We start from the raw sequence: 17,414 nt of genomic DNA, 5'->3' as shown, positions 1-17,414 counted from the left end.
GGTCTGAGGACGGGCTGGGTAGGCAGGAGGCCAGTTTCTGGGCGGGGCCGGTGCCGGGTGCCAGGGCCAGCAGGTTATCTCCTGCTCCAGGTGCCAGGCCTGCCCAGGGATCAGGCGACTGTGTTCAACTCAAGCGCATGGGCCAGCCTGGCAGGGCAATGGTGTGGCCAGCCTCTGGCTTGCCAGGAGGAGCTCCAGGTCACCCCTAGGGGGGCCGTCAACAGATCTCAGAGCAGACCCAGGTTGTAACACCGAGTTTCCATCACGCACAAGTGCCCTCCACTGTGGCCCCGGGCCTGGGTTTGCGACTATTGACCAGTGGCCTCACATGTGGTGCCTGGAGGCCTTCAAAAGCTTGTTGTCGGCCTCTGCCCTGTTTCAGATGCTGGGGCGTCTATGGCTGAAATGCTTTGCTGAAGCCCCCAAACTGCTGTTTTGGGTGACAAGTACAAAATCTCCCATCATGGGGTGACTGGGGGGCGTCAGGCCCATAGGGACGAGGGCTTCCCTGCAGAGAATGGAGGAGCCTGGGCACAGGTGTTCTCACTTTTCACGAGACGGGAGCGTCCCTTCCCCTGGGCTACACCCGTGCGTGTTTCACAGTAAAGCCTGTGGCCCAAGCCCCTCTGGACAGGGAAGCCTCGCTGGCTGAAGGCCGTGGGGCTGCAAGAGCCGGACGCGACTGAGCAGCCGAGCAGCTGAACAGAAGCAAACACCTCCGGCCGTCTGCATCAAGTTCACGAGCGGCTCTCTTTCCGCCCTTGGAGGAGGCCCGAGAGTGCTGCCCCGACCCCCGGGGAGGAGGGCAGAGCGCGGGCACTGTGCCCGCGCTGGCCATGGGGCTGACAGACCACAGCGAGACTCGGAAGAGAAGCTTTTGGGGGGTCAGGTGGGCCCAGGACCGCCAGCGGAGCCGCGGGGTCCCCAGTTCCTCAGCTGGAGGCCCCAGGGGGCTCTTGCTGAGGCACGAATCCTGTCCTCAGACACCCCCGCTGCAGACAGCGCTGCTTTGCCCGAGGTCCTGTAGCTGCCAGCCGCCAGCACTGCCAAGGCGGCACCGCCCGCCCCTCGGATGCCTCACCCGCCTCACTCTTCCCAGCGATTCCCATGACTCAGTCACGCGTTTATGGGTTCCTGTGTTCCCCGCCCTTCTCCCCCACCTCCCCGGGTGCTCCGCTGACGCCCGAGAGAACGGGCCTGGCCAAGAGGAGCCGCCCCACGAGCAGCCTCCAGGACCAGCACTCCCCCACTTGACAGAGGCGACGGGGCGAGGCCGGCTGAGCCCCGTAACCCCACCCACTGCCCCTGGCCCGCTGCCCTGGCCGGCTCCCAGGCATGGTGGTTCCGGACGCCACTGTTTTGTCTCCAGACAGATGGAGGGGGCTGTGGCTCAATTTTTGCCTTCTTCCCCAGTTCCTTGCTCCTCTGGGGAAATGTGGAAAGAGTCTACTTTTGCCTCTGATCTGGAACGGGGGGCGGACAGGGGAGGCCTCAGACTCCGCTGGGTCTGAGACACATTTTCAGTATTCTCCTGTGAAAGGAACTCTTTTTGTTTCTAGAAGGTGAGTCGCCAGAGAATCCTCTGGGTCGGTGGAGACCCTGAGATAAGGGGTTTTCCTCTAAAATTAGCGTGCCCTCCTCCGGGAGCACTGGTTTGAGGGGCAGGGGTGTGCCAGCGTCCTTTGTGACTCTCTCGGGGTGCCCCATGTCCCCGCAAGCACCCAGAAAGGTGCCCGGTTCATAATAAGTCAGCAGCCCCAGCCCTGGCCGGGTGACAGCTGAGAGGCCTCCTGGGCGTCTGCCGGGGGCCCAGCCGAGCAGCACGTGACACCAGGTGACCATCTGGCCTAAACCGGCCCTGCCGTGGGGGTCGGCGGGGGGCGGTGCTGGGCCTGACGACCCACCTGCTCGTCCAGTCCCGGCCTCAGGGGTGGGGCCCTGATGTCTCTGGGTTGGCCTTGGCTGGGGTGGGGCCTCCGGAGGGGAGGGCCGGGCCTCTGCATGTCTGAAGGCCGATATCACCCCTCCCGGCCGAACGACATCTTTGAGCTCCGGACAGATGGCTAAGCTCCAAGCTCCCCGAGCCTCCGTCTCCTCCTCGAGGCCCTTCTCCAGGCCTCTCCCAACTCTGCCTCTGGCACCAGGAGATGGATTCCTCTCCCTTCAAACCTGCCCGGAAAAAAATAAAGCCAGGATGCGGGAGCCAGGAGGGGACAAAAGCTCCGAGTCACAGGAGATCAGGGACAGCGTGAAGCGGGGTGCAGTGCACCCGGTCGGGGGCACCGGGAGGAGCCCCCCCCACCCTCTGGGGGAGCGTCTCCTGGGGGCCGGCCCTCCTAGGGAGAAGCTCTTTGGGAGGAAGGCAGGCAGGGAGAGCCCAGCCCGGCCTGCGGAAGGAGGTGCCCGCCGGAGGGGAGGGTGCTCGGGCAAGCTTGCCGGGGCCTGTGTGTGGGGCCCTCTCAGCGGGTGTTGCCACCCGCCCCCCCCCCCCCACTGGTAAATAAAGCAGCCTGTGAATCTTTCATGGGCTCGCGCTTAAAAATAGATGAGACGAGGCCTCTGGGCCCGATTCCCAGGTCTCTGCCGTGCTGGGCGGTGCTGGGCCCACAGGCTCCCCAGGGAGGGGGTGAGGGCGGTACCACGGGCTGGGGCTCCACCGGGGTGCTGGCCAGGGCCCGGGGAGCCAGGCACGTGCGGCCCGTGCCCGGGGGCCGGCAGGGAGCGTCCGCCTGCCCGTGGTGTCCGAGCTGCTGTGTCACAGGCCTGGGGGCCGCGGCTGGGAGGGGGAGCCGCAGCCTCTCCCAGAGGGACTCTGGGCTGGGGGACAGAGTCCGAGGAGCTGTCCGGGGCAGTGACCGGGGAGTCCAGGAGATGCCGCTGAACAGAGGAGGGGAGGCAAGAACTCGGAGGGGAGCCGGGGCTGGAAGCCCCCAGGGGGCGAGGCCCTTTCTGCAGCGGCCCCTCCCACTGCTGGAGAGCCGAGGGCCGCGACCCCCGCCCCGCCCCCGGCCAGCTCTCCACGAAGGTGGCGGCCCCCACACTCGGCCTGTCGTGGCCACGACACTCACGTCCGAGTTCCAGGCTCGGGTAGAGCGGGGACCTTGGCATGAGAGGGACTGAAGGCAGAAAGCATCAAGGAGGGGCTGCCCCAAGGGTCGAGGTGGCCTCCCTGCCCCTGACATCAGCTGGTACCCGGGTCTCTGCTGGGTGCCCCGCCCGGAGACGGCCTCCCCCCGTCGTCCACGGGACAGACAGGGGCCCAGAAGGGCAAGAGAGCAGCTGGGGGCCCCTGGCCAGCAAAATGGAGCAGGAGACAGGCTCTGGTGCCCGGGGTCAGCCCCCGGGGATAACTGCAAACCAGCCATGCCTCTGGGCTTCACTGTGCTCAGCCGGGCGTGGGGCCCAGTGCAGGCCTGGGGCACTGGCCACAAAGGGGGATAGGTGGCGTGAGGTGCCAGGCCCACCCTTGGGCAGCCGCCCTCGGTTACCTCACCCCTGACCCAGCTGGCGTCCAGACTGTCAGCTGCCCCAGCGCTGCCCAGGCCAGCCCGGAGGACTGGACAGGGCCGGAGGCCTCGGCCATGGACCAGGGGGCTGCCTCTCGGCCATCGGGCCTCGGTGGTGCCTGGGGACTCTTGTCCCACCTCCACGAACCCCAAGAGAAGTCCTCCCCATCACGGGGTGGGGGATGTCCCCTCCACTGTGGAGGCTGGGGCTGGGGAGAGAGGGAGGGACCAGGCCTCCTCCACCCTCCCCCTGCGCATGTTGGACTGAAATCCTAAATTGGCCTGCTCCCCTCACCCCTAGCCACCCTGCCTGACGTGAGCCAGGTCAAGCAATCCCTTCTGCTGCATTTCCTCTCCGACCCAGAGCCAAGCTGCGTGACCCAGGGCTGCTCACACGGGGCCTGCAGGGAAGCTGCCTCCCTCCCCCAGCCAGGTCTGGCCCGGATTGGGCCGTGGGTACTGTGCTGGCCATGTCCCGGGGCCCCGCCAGGCCCTGGGACCCCAAGGGCAGGGCAGAGGCTGGCCTTCCTGCCGCCACCCCCCACCTCCTCTCATCCAACCCCTGAGACCTGTCCCGGCAGCTCCCTACTCTGTGGCTGGGGCCTGCACAATTCACTGGTGAATGAATGAATGAAGGACTCCTCCCTCTTAACAGAGAGGAGCACGCCTGCTACCTGGCGCCCGCCAGCTCATGGACTGCCTGGGGACACTCCAGGGCCTGACCTGCTGAGCCTGGGCCACCACCCGCAGAAAGGGACTGACGACTGGGTCGTCAGAGAAGAGTCACTGGCAGAAACTGCTGGCTTGCTTCTGCACCAGGGGTGGCCTCCAGATAACTGGGCCCAAGAGGGTGCTATCACTGAAAGGAGCTGCACGCGGGCCCAGGTAGCAGTCCCATTCTGTCTGTCCAGCCTGCTCTGCCCCTCTGCGAACTCAGATGCAAGCACTCGAGCCAGCCGTGGAGGTTGGCCACGTGGCACGGGGGCAGAGCAGACCGGGGGGAGCGTGAGTCTCTCCACTCGCTTGTTGGTCTGTTGCTCAGTTGTGTCCGACTCTTTGTGACCCCGCGGACTGCAGCACACCAGGCTTCCCTGTCCTTCACTGTCTCCTGGAGTTTGCCCAAACGCATGTCCATTGAGTCAGTGATGCCATCCAACCATCTCATCCTCTGTTGCCCTCTTCTCCTCCTGCCCTCAACCTTTCTCAGAATCAGGGTCTTTTCCAATGAGTCAGTTCTTTGCATCAGGTGGCCAAAGCATTGGAGCTTCAGTTTCAGCATCAGTCCTTCCAGTGAATATTCAGGGTTGCTTTTCTTTAGGATTGACCGATTTGATCTTGCAGTCCAAGGGACTCTCAAGACTCTTCTCCAGCACCACAGTTCAAAAGCATCAATTCTTTGGCCCTCGGCCTTCTTTATGGTCCAGCTCTCACATCTGTCCGTGCGTGACGGTGAAACTCAAGGTGAATCCATGACCTAAATATAACCAGTGACACTCCTGCGCTCCCACAGGGCCATGGCGGAAGAGGAAGCCTGGCAGGTGGAGATGAGGCGGAGGCCCTGGGTAAAGAGGGAAGCAGAGACACAGCCCGGGACCACCTGGCACAGTTACGCAGGCTGTGCACTGCACAAGTCTAGAGCATTCCAACAACTCAGACTATAGCAGCCGAACCTCCCAGAGAAAGCAGACCCAGTTCTTTGGCCTTTGACCCTCGCCTCCCCCTTCACCATTCAGCATGTATTCAGTCACTCAGTCGTGTCTGATTCTTTGAGACCCCACGGACTGTAGCCCACCAGGCTTCCCGTGTCCTTGGGATTTCCCAGGCAAAAACATTGGAGTGGGTTGCCATTTCCTTCTCCAGGGTATCTTTCCGACCCAGGGACCGAGCCTGCATCTCTTGCAGATTCTTTACCACTAGCACCACCGGGGATTTCACCATTCGGAGACCTGGATGAATGAATCCCTAATCACAGTCACTGGGTCCTGCTGCCTCTGGGTGGGAGGTTAGAGGCAAGCTTCCGGAGCTCATTCTAACACACCCGGCCCCACCCTGCCTGGATGCCAGCCAGCACCAGGGCCAACAACCCCCTGCGTTACTGTGCAGAGCGGGTGTGGTTTCCTGGTGACCCAGCCAGACATCCGTCCCTGAGCTGGTGAAGCTGGAGCTGGGGCTACAGCCCCGCCTAGATACCTTCCCCGCCCTTGCCTGTGCTGCCCCAGGACCAGGCAGCAGACCTGGCAAATAGAATGATACAGGGCCCTGGGGAGATCTGAACCGCAGGTCAACAAAGAGCAAGCACTTTTTCAGGACAAGTATGTCCCAGGAGAAGACTCCTGAGAGTCCCTTGGACTTAAAGGAGATCAAACCAGTCCATCCTAAAGGAAATCAATCCTGAATATTCACTAGGAGGACTGAAGCTGAAGCTCCAATGCTTTGGCCACCTGATGCAAAGAGCCAACTCGTTTGAAGAGACTCTGATCCTGGGAAAGATTGAGGGCAGGAGGAGAAGGTGGCGACAGAAGGTCAGATGGTTGGATGGCATCACCAACTCGATGGACATGAGTTTGAACAAGTTCCGGGACTTGGTGATGGACAGGGAGGCCTGGTGTGCTGCAGTCTGTGGAGTCCCAAAGAGTGGGACACAGCCGAGCGACTGAACAACGTCCCAGGTAATATTTAGAACAAACGTGTGCCAAAAAATGTTATTCGGTGTTTATCTGGGATGGAAATCTCACCGGGTGTCCTGCTTGTTATCCTCGAAGCAGGGATAAAATACATCCGGCACCCCAGGCCCACTCTGGTTCTCAACCACACTTGCCAACCGACTCTGCTGACGGCTGGGCAGCACTGCCCCCTAGTGGACGCAGCCCTGGCCGCAGGGTGGAGGACCGGGGGAGGGGCTCGGGGTGGCCTGGCCTCTCTGCTCCCCAGGGGGGCACACCCAAGCCTCTGCCCCCCGAGAGTTGACCCGCCCCGGGTTGGCTGTCCCAGTGAAGGGCACAGTGGTTGGCCCTGGATAGCCAGCAGGCTGGAGGTCTTGGTGCCCACCCTATGGCCAAAATGGTGTCGGGGGATTGTACAGGGTTTGGGGGCTTCCCTTCCTCCAGCCCCCTGCCCACTCTGAGTTCTGTCCCCTTCCTCTGAACTCCCCGCCCACCCACCTCTCCACCCGGCTCGGGGTCGGGCACAGGCTGGGAGCAGCAGCCCCGGGACACTCACCCCAACGTCGGAGGCTGGGGCGACAGAGCCCCTGCCCGCCCTAACCCTAACCCTAACCCTAACCCTAACCCTAACCCTAACCCAAGGCTGTGGGCTCCAAGCTCTCCCTCTCCCGTCCTCCCCCTCCCCTCATTCCCTGCTCCCTCCTGTCTCTGCCTCCCTCCCTTCAGCTATAAAAACAAGGAAAGTTATATTCTGACCTTAGTGGTATAAAAAGGGTAAAAAGGAACTCTGAAAGTTCATTATTTTCCCTTCCAAGTTCTTTCTGATTTGGAGGGGAAAAAAAATTGAAAACACTCCCATGGGCCGCTAGAAGCCTGTGGACCCCGGGTCCTGGGCTCTGGGCCTGGCAGACGGTGGGCCCTGCTCGGGACCAGAGGCTAGGGGCAGGGGTATGCCGTGGGGTCCTAGCAGCCACGAGCGGTGTGTGTGACCCCAGGGGCCCAGCGGGCCGTCCTAGCCGGCAGGGGGTCCTGACAGGGGTGTGAGCCCCCGCGCCTGGTCACTGGGTTCTGTAAGCCCAGCTCTGCCTCCAGCCGGACGTCGCTGGACACTGCACGCACAGTGAGAGGCCGAGGACTCCTGGGCAGGTCTGGTCGCCTCGGCCTGGCCCTGAGCCCCCACGGAGGGGGAGCCCCCCACCACCACCTGCCTCAGCCCCGGAAACCCCTCTAAGACCAGCGTCCTGGGGAGGCCCTCGATCTGTTGGGCTGATGGCACTGCCGTCTGAATGGCGTCCCTGCCGAGGGTGGCCACGGCCGCAATGGAGCGCCGGCCGGCTTGCTCCTGACTCTGCTGGCCTCTCAGCACGCAGGCCGCCCGGGGTCAGCGGAGCACTGTCGCCCCGGGCGGGAGGGGTGCGTGCAGGGCCCCCGCGCGTCAGGGCCTCCAGAGGGCGTGTGCGGAGTCTCACCCGCACTTCGTGTTGCCCGGCCGGTGCAGGCAGAGTCTGGGCCCCAGGGGCGCCTCAGGAGCGCTCTGCCTCTGCCCTGCAGCCCCCGCAGTGCTGACGGTGGGCCTGTTTTCCCACCACCTCCTTAAGGCCCCGGGCAGGAGCGCAGGCCGGCCCGGGGAAAAATGGTCTGGCTGGCCAGACGGAGCGTAAGGGGCCTGGCAGACACCCAGCATCTGGCCACGGGGACGGCAGCCCACCAGAACACAGTCCACACGCCACACCCTCCTTGGAGAACCTGTCCTCAGAGAACAGAGCCCCCCAGGGCGGGTTTGTGGGTTCCGATCGGCCTGTGGCCGTGCCCCTTACCGCTACCCCCACCCCCGCCAGAGCTGCCTCTAGGCGAACCCTCCCCTTCCTGTGCCCGCCGGCCCGGCCCTCGGAGACTGGGAAAGCTGGGCAAACTCTGCTCCGAGTTTATCCTGGAGGAACAACTGCACAGTGAGGCCCAGCCGCCCTCATGGGGAGTCCACCGCAGCCCTCTTTGCCCTTTGGGGACCGGAGCGAGCTGGCGTCCCTCGGCGGGGCTGGTTGACGCCTCCTGCAGACCTCCAGGTGCGTGGACACTCCCCGTATGTCTGCACGTGCACCTGCATACTGCACGCTCCCCTTTCCTAGGACCACGACGTCTGTCCTCCCGTGACTGGTGTGGCGCTGCTGGGAATCTTCAAGTGTCAAGGATCTGAAAGCGCCCAGAGTGGAACACGAGCCATTCTCATGACCTGTGTTGATAACAGTCCTAACCTTACCTCCTCCAGATCCTCACTGCTGAGCAGGTTGAAGCCTGGAAGCAGGAAGGGGTGGAGAAGTGAACAAGGATGGGACAGGGAGGACTTGGGAGAGAAGGTGGGGCAAGGCCCTGCGTCTGACTCATCCTCTGCACAGAGGGTCTTCGATACAGGTGGGGCTTCCCTGGCAATCCAGTAACTAAGACTCTGCCTTCCAATGCAGGGCGTGTGGGCTCAATCCACGGTCGGGAAGCTAAGATCTCACACACTGTGAGACGTGGCTAAAATAAAAAAGTACAGATAAATGTCCACCAATTGATAAATGGACATTTCTATTTGTGAATGGAATAATTATAATATATGGACCATCCATACAATGGGGTGCTAGTCAGCCACAAGAAGGGATGAAGCCCTGGCCACGTTACCACACACATGAGCGCCGGGAACTAAGGGAAAGAAGCGAGACAAAAGGCATATATGGAATGCCTGTGTGCATGCGTGCCAAGTCGAGGCAGTCGTGTCTGAGTCTCTGTGACCCTGTGGGCTGTAGCCCGCCAGGCTCCTCTGTCCATGGGGATTCTCCAGGCAAGAATACTGGAGTGGGTTGCTGTGCCATCCCCCGGGGATATATACTGTGATTCCACTTGTATGAAATATCCAGAGGAGAAGGGTTTTGAGAGACAGAAATCAGATTGGTGGGTGACAGGGGCCGGGGTGGGGGAAATCAGGAGTGACTCTTGAGGGGTACTTGGGTTTCCTTTTGAGGGGGATGAAAATGTTTTGGAATCAGATAGACACGTTGATTGCCCAAGACTGTGAATGTACTAAATGTCACTCAACTGTGCAATTTAAAACAGTTAAATTTACAGCATGTGAATTTCACCTTAGTAAGAAAAGATACAGGTGAGTAAGAATGAATAAAAGTCACCTGTAACCTCAACATCCAGCTGATGTTATCACTGCAGCATCTAAGTGCGTGGCTTTCCAGATTTTAGGATTTTTTTTTATTATTGCATATACACCCATCAGTGTATACCTGCATACCTGTCTGTAATTCACACAACTGGGACCACACTCCCCCTACGCTTTGTCACTGGTTTTCTCAGGAGATCTGGAGTCCTCAGCTGTATTCTCGGGGATCCACAAATCCTAAGTGAAGTTTTACTAAATGTTGTGTTTTCATTTGGATGATAGGTAAATGAACTTGTCTAAACATCTGTAGGCTTCCCAGGTGGTGCTAGTGGTAAAGAACCCGCCTGCCAATACAGGAGACATAAGAGATGCAAGTTCAATCTCTGGGTTGGGAAGATCCCCTGGAGAAGGGCATGGCAACCCACTCCAGTATTCTTGCCTGAAGAATCCCATGGACAGAGGAGCCTGGAAGGCTATTGCATTGCAAAGAGTCAGACATGCACACACACAAGCATCAATAAAGATAAGCTTCCTTTTGGCATCGGAAAGACTTGTTTCCCCCCAAATCTTGTCCGTCTTGAGGGTGTGGATGCAGGCTACAGCCTCTCTGTGAGGGTCGGGCAGACCCCCGGGCCCTGGAGAATGTGTCTCTCTTGAGAAGCGTCCAGAGTTCGGGGCCTGGGGCTGTAGCCCTGTCTTAAGGTCTGCACAGGACTGTTGCCCGAACGGACCTTCATTTGTTTATGTGACCAGTCACCTCTCGGCGGGCATGTGGGGTGTTCTGGACTCTCTCTTAACAAGGCTGGGTGAGTGACCAGCTAAGTCTTCACCCCCTTCCTTAATGATTAACTCAGGACAGGTTCCAGCAGGTGACATTTCTGGGTCAACGGTTTTTAACCATCTGCTTTCCATGGTAACTCAGCACGGAGCCCCCACTCGGGGTAGCTGGGGAAGAGACCTGCCATTCCCCCCTCCTCCAGGGGGCCTCTGATGGCGAAAGGCGCAGGCCCTGGGCAGCACGAACTGTGAGAATGTGGGAGCCGCAGTCCCAGGGCGGTTTAGCCCCCTGTCTGTTTCCCTCCCCGCCTCCTGGGCGGCAGACTGTCCTCAGCTGACGCTCACCCCTCTCCATTCTGCTTTCAGCGCCCCGAACACATCTCCTGGATTGCCATTTGTTGCATGAAGGGGGACCCCTTCCAGGACCCGAGAGTGAGCTCTCGTCTAACACTGGGAAATGAATTGCCTGAGGAGACAGACGTGCTCACGGAGCAAGAGACTTTATTGGGAAGGGGCACCCAGACAGAGAGCAGGAGGGTGAGGGGACCCAGGAGGACTGCTCTGCCCCGTGGCTCGAAGGCTCAGGTTTACTGATGATGGGATTAGTTTCCGGGTTGTCTCTGACCAGTCGTTCTGACTCAGGGTCCTTCCTAGCGGTGCACGCATTGCTCAGCCAAGATGGATTCCAGCGAGAAGGATTCTGGGAGGTGGTGGGACACGTGACATCTCCTTTCGACCTTTTCCTGAGCTCTTCTAGCTGGTGGTGGCTAGTTAGTTTAGGGTTCCTAATCGTGAAATAACTCACGCAGATAGTCACTATGGTGCCCGGCCCGGCCCCATCACGGCGGCATGTGGCTTTGAGAGGGTGCTCATCTTCATGACCCAGGCTGGCTGGCTCTGCAGCGTGGAGGAACAGTCCTTGTCTCAGGGCTCCTGTGAGAACGTGCTGGGAAACGCACCGCATTGGTTGGGGGTCACACTAAGAACAGTTCTGCGCTGGGTCGCACCTCAGCGTGTCCCGCTGTGGTTTAATCCCCTCATAGCCTCCCTGTGTAGACCTGACTCACCCTCGGGGAAAAATGATGCAGGCTCCCAGGGGCCCCCCGGACACTCACTCCCGGCGCAGGGGGAATGCTGGTGTGTGACTTCCAGGGACCTCTGCCCCGACCTGGCACTCGGATCGCAGGCCGCCATGCTGTGAGCACACTCAGGCAGCCCCACGGAGAGGTCGGCCTGGCCGGGAACTGACCTCCAGCCAGCACCAACCCGCCAGCACATGGGTCCTCCATTCCCGCTTAAGCCTTCAAAGGACCGAGAGCCTGGCTTCATAGAGATCCTGGACCAGAAATGCATGGCTGAGCGGCTCCAAGATTCCTGACCCACCGAAGAGTTCACCACTCTGAGCTGCTGGGCGTGGGGGGCTTTGTTATGCGGCAGTGGATCACGGATACAAGATGCTTTTGTAACTGCATGCATGGAAAAGAATTATAAAAATGTTTAAAAAAAAGAATTCATAGAGAGAATATTCTGGGAAGAAGAGCAAGAAGGCCTCCAAAAGGCATTCTGAATAGAGTCCCTCAGGGATGTCCCTGGTGGCCCAGTGGCTGAGCCTCTGAGCTCCCGACGCAGGGGGCCTGGGTTCAATCCCTGGTTGGGGAACTAGATCCCAGGTGCCACAAGTGAAGATTCTGCATGCCACATCCAAGTCCCAGTGCAGCCAAACATAAATAAAAACAAATACTTTTAAAAGAGTATGATATGCAATTAATAAGCCACAAAGGAGAAATGGCCAATGAACATTAAAAGAAAAAAAAAGCCTCTCCCAGCATCCAAAAAATAAGATCTCTCCAAACTATAGGGCAGGAGCCAGAAGATGCCTGGGACCACCCCAGCCAGTGCCCCCCAAGGTACCCCATCCCCACTAGCTGCACGTCTCCAAGGCCCCTGCTGCAAGCCACATTGCAGGTACAGAACTTTCTCATTCTTGAAAGCACCCCCTGTAACAAATAACCACAAAGGGTGACTTAAAAATGACAGAAACTTAGTCTGCATGTTCTGCAGTCCAGAAGTCCAAAATCCTGGTGTGGAGGGCCACTCCCCACAGGCTCTGGGGTAGGGTCGTCCCCGCCCCCAGCTCCCTTGGCATGGACAGCATGGCCCCATCTCTGCCCCATCTCCTCCCTGTTTCCATCTGTCCTCTCTGTAAGTCTCCCATGAGGACACTATCACTGGATTTGTCCCCTCTCCACCCCAAGAAAACCCAGGCTGATCTCCTCTTCCCAAGATCTTAATTACATTGCAAGGATTGTTTTTCTGAATAAGGTCCCATTCACAGGGTCCAGGGGTGAGGATGTGAGCACATCTCTTTTGGGGCCACTATTTGGCTCATTGCAGGCAGTGCACTAGACACCCAAGGGACCCTTCCCCTAACAAGAAAAAAAAAAAAAAAAACAAATTGGGTCCTGGGACTCAAGAAGCAGAAGTCTCCAAGACCTCCAACCGCTGCGGAGCAGCTGAGCAGTGTGAGCGGGGGGGCAGCTCCGGCCCCGAGAGCAGACGCCCTGAGCCCTGTGCCTCCAGCTCTGTGGGGTCCCTGCCTGCACAGGCACAGTCCCGCCCAGCAGCCTAGAGTGAGACCGCAGGATTCCCATAGGTTCAGTTCAGTTCAGTCGCTCAGTCCTGTCGGGCTCTGTGTGACCCCATGGACCACAGCACGCCAGGCCTCCCTGTCCATCACCAACTCCCGGAGTTTACTCAAACTAATGTCCATTGAGTCGGTGATGCCATCCAACCATCTCATCCTCTGCCGTCCCCTTCTCTTTCCTCTATCAATCTTTCCCAGCATCAGGGTCTTTTCAAATGAGTCAGTTCTTCGCACCAGGTGGCCAAATTATTGGAGTTTCAGCTTCAGCATCAGTCCTTCCAATGAATATTCAGGACTGATTTCCTTTAAGATAGATTGGTTGGATCTCCTTGCAGTCCAAGTTACTCTCAAGAGTCTTCTCCAATACCACAGTTCAAAAGCATTAGTTCTTTGGCGCTCAGCTTTCTTTATAGTCCAACTCTCACATCCATACATGACTACTGGAAAAACCACAGTTTTGACTAGACAGACCTCTGTTGGCAAAGTAATCTGCTTTTTAATATGCTGTCTAGGTTGGTCATAACTTTTCTTCCAAGAAACAAGTGTGTTTTAATTTCATGGCTGCAGTCACCATCTGCAGTGATTTTGGAGCCCCCCAAAATAAAGTCTGTCACTGTTTCCACTGTTTCCCCATCTATTTGCCATGAAGTGATGGGACCAAATGCCATGATCTTAGTTTTCTGAGTGTTGAGCTTTAAGCCAGCTTTTTCACTCTCCTCTTTCACTTTCATCAAGAGGCTCTTTAGTTCCTCTTCACTTCTTCCATAAGGGTGGTGTCATCTGCATATCTGAGGTTACTGACATTTCTCCCGGCAATCTTGATTCCAGGTTGTGCTTCATCCAGCCCAGCGTTAAGGTCAAGCAAACGTGAAATCAAGATCAGATGACAAGCACGTGGCGGAGATGCAGTGAGTGAGAGAAGAGCCACATGCACTGAACTGAGGCCCCCGGGACGGACCCCACGACGCCCAACTCATCAGGACGGCGAAGAGTAAGTGCAGAGAGCGGACGAGGGGCTCACAGCCCCGCTGCAGCGTCACCTGAATGCGGCAACAGTCACCAGGCAAAAGCAGGCTCCACGTCCGCCCACAGCCCGCTGCCTCTGGGCCTCTGCGGGTTCCGTCCTTCTGCCTGGAGCCATCCTCTCCATCCCCCGTCTCTCCCCCATCCACTGGGGCAGCCATCACCTTCCCCAGGCCTGGCCTGGGCCTGAAGGCATCCACACCTCTCAGAATACCCGTCTGGAGAGAAATGAGTGATCCCTGGCCTCAGTCCTAGGTCATCAGGACCTGGGGAAGTGGGATGATCTATGTCTGGAAGGACCCAAGCCTCCATTTCTCCATTTTCCCCATGACATACTTGTGCCCAAGACTGAGGGGTTCCAGAAAAACACAAAGGTTAGCGGAATATGCAGCAGCTACCATGAAAAACTGACAGAGGTTTGTGACATTGTACAGGAAACAGGGATCAAGACCATCCCTAAGGAAAAGAAATGCAAAAAAGCAAAATGGTTGTCTGAGGAGGCATTACAAACAGCTGTGAAAAGAAGAGAAGCAAAAAGCAAAGGAGAAAAGGAAGTAATGCTCAAAATTCTCCAAGCCAGGCTTCAGCAATATGTGAACCGTGAACTTCCAAATGTTCAAGCTGGTTTTAGAAAAGGCCGAGGAACCAGAGATCAAATTGCCAATATCCGCTGGATCATCGAAAAAGCAAGAGAGTTCCAGAAAAACATCTATTTCTGCTTTATTGACTATGCCAAAGCCTTCGACTGTGTGGATCACAATAAACTGTGGAAAATTCTGAAAGAGATGGGAATACCAGACCACCTGACCTGCCTCTTGAGAAACCTGTATGCAGGTCAGGAAGCAACAGTTAGAACTGGACATGGAACAACAGACTGGTTCCAAATAGGAAAAGGAGTACGTCAAGGCTGTATATTGTCACCCTGCTTATTTAACTTATATGCAGAGTACATCATGAGAAACGCTGGGCTGGAAGAAGCACTAGCTGGAATCAATTGCCGGGAGAAATATCAATAACCTCAGATATGCAGATGACACCATCCTTATGGCATAGAGTGAAGAGGAACTAAAAAGCCTCTTGATGAAAGTGAAAGAGGAGAGTGAAAAAGTTGGCTTAAAGCTTAACATTCAGAAAACTAAGATCATGACATCTGGTCCCATCACCTCATGGGAAATAGATGGGGGAGACAGTGGAAACAGTGTCAGACTTCATTTTTTGGGGCTCCAAAATCACTGCAGATGGTGATTGCAGCCATGAAATTAAAAGATGCTTACTCCTTGGAAGGAAAGTTATGACCAACCTAGACAGCATATTAAAAAGCAGAGACATTACTTTGCCAACAAAGGTCTGTCTGGTCAAGGCTGTGGTTTTTCCAGTGGTCAGGTATGGATGTGAGAGTTGGACTGTGAAGAAAGCTGAGCACCAAAAAATTGATGCTTTTGAACTGTGGTGTTGGAGGAGACTTTGAGAGTCCCTTGGACTGCAAGGAGATCCAACCAGTCCATCCTAAAGGAGATCAGTCCTGGGTGTTCATTGGAAGGACTGATGCTGAAGCTGAAACTCCAGTACTTTGGCCACCTCATGCGAAGAATTGACTCACTGGAAAAGACCCTGATGCTGGGAGGGATTGGGGGCAGGAGGAGAAGGGGACGACAGAGGATGAGATGGCTGGATGGCATCACCGACTCGATGGGCGTGAGTTTGAGTAAACTCCGGGAGTTGGTGACAGACAGGGAGGCCTGGCGTGCTGCGGTTCATGGGGTCACAAAGAGTCGGATAGGACTGAGCGACTGAACTGAACTGAACTGACTGACCATGAAAAACTGCATTTCCCAAGATTCTTTGCAGCAAGAAAGGTCATGTGACTAACCTTTGGCCAATGGGATGTGAGCAGAAAGTGAGAGTCGCTCAGTTGCCTCTGACCCTTTGTGACCCCGTGGACTATACAGTCCATGGAATTCTCCAGGCCAGAATACTGGAGTGGGTAGCCTTTCCCTTCTCCAGGGGATTCTTCCCAACCCAGGGATCAAACCCAGGCCTCCTGCATTACGGCGGATTCTTTACCAGCTGGGCCGCCAGGGAAGCCCGCTATGAGCAGAAGAGTATGCTTTTCTAGATCCACCTTTAAGGGCAAGGCTATGAAAGAAAAATACACATCTCTCTTGATTAAGTCATTTCTACGTTGGGGTCCCTTGATAAAATGTGTTCTATTGTCACTGCCTCTGGCTGTTTACAATGATGTCGCTGTTTCTGTGTATTGGGGTGGATGGTATACCCCCCAGATTCATGGTCATCCAGAACTTCAGAATGTGGCCTCTTTGGAACTAGGGTCTCTGAAGGCCACGTGAGGACTCTCAGAGGAGCTGCCACGGTGGCTCCTGGCTCTGAGCAGTGTTGTTGCCGCCGTTCCATTTGCGGCCTGATGTGGTACTTCTGGGGCTCCCCTGTTGGTTTGGCGGTAAAGAGTCCGCCTGCAGTGCAGGAGACCTGAGTCCAGTCCCTGGGTTGGGAGGATCCCCTGGAGGAGGGCATGGCGACCCACCCCAGTGTTCTTGCCCAGAGGATCCCCATGGACAGAGGAGCCTGGCGGGCTACAGTCCACAGGGTCACGGAGTCGGACGAGCACATCATGGTGCTTCTTTACCACAAAAGCTGCCCCAGAGAGGGCTGGCGGTCAAGGAGCCAGAGGCCCTTCCCCGCTTCCCGGCGCCCACAGCCCCTGGCATCACAAAGCACTGGAATGGCCTTCTCAAAAGTTCACTTAGAAGACTTCCGACTCTACCTCCGCCGCCCCCTCCTGGCCCCTCCTGGCCCCACACCTTGGTCAGGCAGCTCAGCGCCAACCAGGACTGTCCCCAAAGGGGGACACCTGTCATTGGTCACCACGGCAATGACCAGAAGGAAAGGTGGGTGGGGCTCTAAAGCTTCTTTGGGGATAACCAGGATCTGACCCCGATCCTAACCCTAAACAGGCCCTCCTGAGCAGAGGCCCCTCCCTTCTTCTAAGAGGACCCTTTGGCCCGCCTGGATGGTCCACAAGGGGATCAAGGTGATGAAAACTTAATTCTGTTCCAGCCATCTGGATGCTCCTAGGAGCCCATCCCAGTCTTCAATCCAAGTATCACTACCATTTGGTTGAAGACATCGGGTATCTGAGGGTAGGCCACATGGTCCAAATTGTGGGGCACAGTGAGCCTCCATAAGTTTTGTAGAACTGCCCATGTTGGGAATTCCCCAGTGGTCCAGTGGTTAGGACTCAGCACTTTCACTGCCGAAGGCCTGGGTTCAATCCCTGGGTTGGGCAACTGAGATCCTGCAAGCTGCATGAGGCGGCCAAAAGAATAAATAAAAATGCCCATGTCTCTTTTGCACTCTTGAGGGTCCCTTGGACAGAAAGGAGATCAAACCAGTCAACACTAAAGGAAATCAAGCCTGAATATTCATTGGAAGGACTGATGCTGAAGCTGAAGCTCCAATACTTTGGCCACTTGATGCGAAGAACTGACTCACTGGAAAAGACCCTGATGCTGAGAAAGATGGAGGGCGGGAGGAGAAAGACAGCAAAGGATGAGATGGTTGGATAGACTCACTGACTCGATGGATGTAAATTTGAGCAAACTCCAGGAAGACAGTGGAGGACAGAGGAGCCTGGT

Source organism: Cervus elaphus, chromosome 11 (genome assembly GCF_910594005.1).
Source record: "Cervus elaphus chromosome 11, mCerEla1.1, whole genome shotgun sequence".
NCBI classification, from domain to species: domain Eukaryota; kingdom Metazoa; phylum Chordata; class Mammalia; order Artiodactyla; family Cervidae; genus Cervus; species Cervus elaphus.
Note: the sequence above shows the minus strand (reverse complement) of the source record.